Below are 4,598 nucleotides of genomic sequence, written 5' to 3'. Positions count from 1 at the left end.
CAAAAAATGACATAAACTGAAATTTTCAAAAAAAATTATGAAAAGTGTTCAAAGTTCGAAATTTTAATGGAAACGGTCAGAAAACTTGAAAAATTCGGTAAATATCAACTCAGGCATAGTTTTTCCACTTGGGCCCCCCTTTTCTCATGGGCCCCCCTTGTCATAAAGAGCCATAAATTCTAGAGTCACTGCGTAGTGCGTAATTTTGACACGCTGAAAACACAATAACATTTTTGGGTGACGGCGGTAGCTACAAAAAGTGCCACTAAAAACTGTGAACAGAAACATCAACTAACGATACTTTTTTATATTTTTAAATAGAGAAGAAGAGGTTTCTAAATAGAGAAGAAGAATAAACAGAAAATCGATTGAACGAGGAATCATACATTAAAGTACATACTTATCAAAGAGGAAAACTACTTAACTTAAACTTAAGTTAGGATCCTCGGCTTGTTTCTTTTTTTACTTCTAATGGCTTTTTGTGAGGATTACATAAGTTTTCAAAAAGCTATCAATCAATTATCAACCAAAACACTAACTATCAAGAAACAGGGAAAAAAATGAGAAAAAAAAGATAAAATAGAAAAACATTTGAACATCGAGAAAAATAAAACCCATTGACAAAGAAGACTGCCAAGCCAGACGGCTGTCAAAATTGCTTGAGTAAACCCGTTGATTGTTTTAAATATGAAGCGCAGTATACGGTTGGATTGTTGCAATTCTTGAATAATTATTATCAGTTGGAAAAATGATGCCATTGATTCCTCACCCTTATTTTAGATCCAAAAAAAATCGGTATTTAATAACATGACTTGGATAACTAGATATGACTGAGATATAGGTGATCTGAAACAAGTTATTACGACAAGCATCCTAATAACTTACATGTACATTGAGCCAGCCCAAAGATAATATATACTAAACGTCCTATTGGTAAGAGGACATGAAGAGCGACTGACTGGAGCTGAGGCGTGCCTGGCGGGTTATCCGTTGGCGCCTCCTTAGTTACTCTTATATCTTGCTTATAATCCTTTTTTCTTTATTCTCCGTAGCTCAGGCTTCTCTGGTTCCTTTGAGAATGAACTACGAATGGGCTCTAATATACTTTATTTGCTTTTATCCGCTGGGTGAATAATAAGGGGAAGGAAAAGAGAGATAGTGGCGAGATCAAAGGGATGGGGGCAAGTCAAAAACGGGTAATCGAGATCTCAAGAAGTTTTTGGAATTGTGAGGGTGGTGAGAAGGTGGGACAGTTCTTCACAATAGCGTTCAAAATTGGGATCGTTTCGGCAAAATAGTCGTTTATTTTGGGGTGATGGCATGTAAGTAACATGGGGTGACGGGCGGAGGAGAAAATGGAAACATGTGAATCAAGATTGGGAAAATAAGAGGCACCGCTAATTAATTTATAGAGTAAATAAAGTTGTGCTTTGAGGCGACGATGGCGGATGGAGAACATGTTTATGATTTTGAGACGATTTTCATAGGAAGAGAAGAAGATGTTACATCTTTTGAGGACTATTTTGGAGAAGTGGCTGAGAGGTCGTTCTAATTTAAGAGATAGTTTAGAAGAAGGGGTGGAGAGTAGACAGCAGAACAGTATTCGATGATCGGTAACACATAAGTTTTGAAAAGCGCAGCGTAGAACAGCGGATTGTTGGAGCGGAAAGATCAAAGTAGTTGGTGATATCGGAGCATGGTAAGGGCGATTTTCTTGAGAATGTGTTGTTCAAATTTAAGGAGCGGGTCGGTGGTGAGGCCAAGATCTCTAACTTGGGAGGACGGGATAATACAGGAGTCGTCAATGGTATAATTATGATGGGAATTTTGAGAGCCTAATCGAAGGAGTGATGTTTTGGAAGTGGCAAGAGGGAGAGAATTCTTAACGGACCAGGTATAAATGATGTCAGTGGACTTTTGAATGATAGAGGGGGAGTTATGAAAAACTTTAATGTCATCGGCGAAGACCGAAAAATGGATGGAGGGATAAAGCGAAAAGAGTAGGTCATTGAGAAAAATTAGGAATAATGGACCGGAAACCGATCCTTGGGGAACACCGGATGGAATGATGAGACGAGTGGGATCAATGTGAGAGTTTACTTTTACCGAGAAGGCCCGGTTGGATAGGAAGTCTTTGAACTATCTGCAGAATGGTGTGGGAACCCCAAAGGAGACAAGCTTTTCAAGTAAGAGAGAATGAGGAACTTTGTCAAACGCTTTCTGGAAGTCGAAGAAAATTATATCCACAGTTTTGTATTTGGCTAGAAGACGCTTATAGATTGAAGTGGAGTGGACCAGTGACGAAGGATCTGTACGGTAGGAAGCCATGCTGAAAGGGATGGAACTTGTGAAGGTTGTCTGTAACAAGGCGACGACAGATGATTCTTGCCATGATTGTGGCGACGGGGTCGGTTAGGGAAACTGGCCGATAGTTGGCCGGATTAAAGAGGTTTCCTTTTTTTGGGACGGGTATCACAGTAGAGTGTCTCCAAGCGTTGGAGATGGAAGAGGACCGAAAGAAGTTAGCAAATATAATAGATAAGGGAAGGACAAGTGGGGTGGCACAACGTTTGAGTACTAGATAATTTAGGAGATGTGGGGAGAACCAGCAGGTGGGAGGGAGCTTGAGGAGAACTTTTTCAACTACATAGGGGGCGAAGAGGTGCTGATCATCGAAACAATCAAGGGGGTGGAAAATGGGTGTTGCTAGAAGATGAAGAATGGTCCGAGGTGAAGTTCGATTGAAAAATGGTTGCGAACGCGGACGCTATTGAGGAATCATCATGAAGAATTGTACCATTGATGGAGATAGGATGCACCGATGAGTTGGCTTTGAGTCTGCGACGAACGAGTGTTTTTGCAGCTCTAGAGTTATGATTGGTAAGGACTAGACGCTCGAAAGCCGACGTGCGTTTCTGGTGAAGCTTGAACAATGCTTTCTGTTTCAAGAGTAAACGAGAGAGGCGAGGGGATTGATGCTGATTAGATTTGAAAAATTTTGCAGCGGCTCCTCGGATTCGGCGTAGAGCAAGTTGGAAGAGGATGATTTGGGAGGTGGAGAAACAAATAGGGGAGTACAAGATCAAGTCGTTTTGATGAATAGGTCGTACATTTCGGACGGAGGAAGAGAAGAGCGTAAAATGGAAAGCCAATCGATGGATGCCAGGTGCTGATTAATGGCTTTGAAGTAGTCTTTGCGAAAATCTAGACGAGTGGATCTATGGGAAGATGGGACGGAGGGAATAGAGTTCTGCAGAAGGGAGAAGTTTACTGTAAGGTGGTCAGAGTTGAGAAGAGGCGGAAGAGAATGTGGGTTGTATATAGGAAGGTCTTGGGAAGAAATAATCAGGCCAAGGATTGAAGAAGTAGATTTAGAGATGCGGGTGAAGAAGTTGATATGCTGAGTTAGGTTTCGAGAAGCAGTTAGGTTTCGAGAAGTGAAGAAGTTGATAACTGTGAATACTCAAAATCCCAATGAGATGAATTTTTCTTATTTCTCCAGCTTTCAGCATGACTTTAGATTTACTAAAGTCTTATTTTCTTTAAAAAATTTTTGGCAATTTGTTAAAATTCTTCCTGAAACTGAAATCGGCTCGTGATATACATTGGAGTTTTTTTTCTGATCGGCTTTCTTTCGAACTTCCATTAGATCTCAAATGACGCGACATTATTTTCTTTTTTCTTTATTTGATCATTCAAAAAAAAACGAATGCATTAACTTTATTAAATTTTTCTGCGATTTTGGTTGATTGGGTAGATGTTGCACTCTTACAGAAAAAACGAAAAAAAAATCTCGATGAGGAACACCATGTTAAGGTAGGACAGAAAAATAAATGAAACTACATTTCTGGGACACTGCGCAGAGAGCTAGTTGATGACACTAAAAACAATTACAAACATTTTGGGTGAAGACGTTGAAGGCTAAGTCTCTACAACTAAAACTATTAATTAAAACATTTTGGCAAAGATGATCGTTTCTAATTTCTACCAAAAACACAAATGGAAAAGCTAACCATTGAAAAACATGATAGCAAAATAAGAATGATGAAAAGATACAATAGAAAAAATGTTTAATTTGAGGAAAATAAAACCCATTGACAAAGAAGACTGCCATGTCAGACGGCTGTCAAGATTGCCTGAGTAGACCCGTTGATAGTGATAAATATGAAGTGTGAGATATGGTAAACTGACGTGGTTATTGGGCAACTCTGGAAAAAAAAACTATGATGAATTGGAAAAATGACGTCATTGACTCCTCACCCTTAATTCAGATTCAAAAATCGGTATTTAATAACATTACGTGGATAACTAGATATGAGTGAGATATAGATGATCTGAAACAATTTATCACTTCACTGTCAACAAGCATCCCAATAACTTACATTCACATCGAGTCGACCCGAAGAGAATATATACTAAACGTCCGATAGCTAGGAAGACATGGAGAGCGACTGACTGGAGATGAGAGGTGTCTGGCAACGACGGATAATCTTTCCTGCGTCTTCTTAGTTACTCCAGTCTCTCCTTTTACTCTTTTTCTCTATTCTCAGGTGCTTTGGCTTCTTTGGCCCTTTTCCCGTGCCAGCCGTGCCAGGGGT

The sequence above is a fragment of the Caenorhabditis briggsae genome (assembly GCF_000004555.2).
Source record: "Caenorhabditis briggsae complete genome, chrX, whole genome shotgun sequence".
Lineage (NCBI taxonomy): Eukaryota > Metazoa > Nematoda > Chromadorea > Rhabditida > Rhabditidae > Caenorhabditis > Caenorhabditis briggsae.
This window is presented reverse-complemented; position numbering follows the sequence as displayed.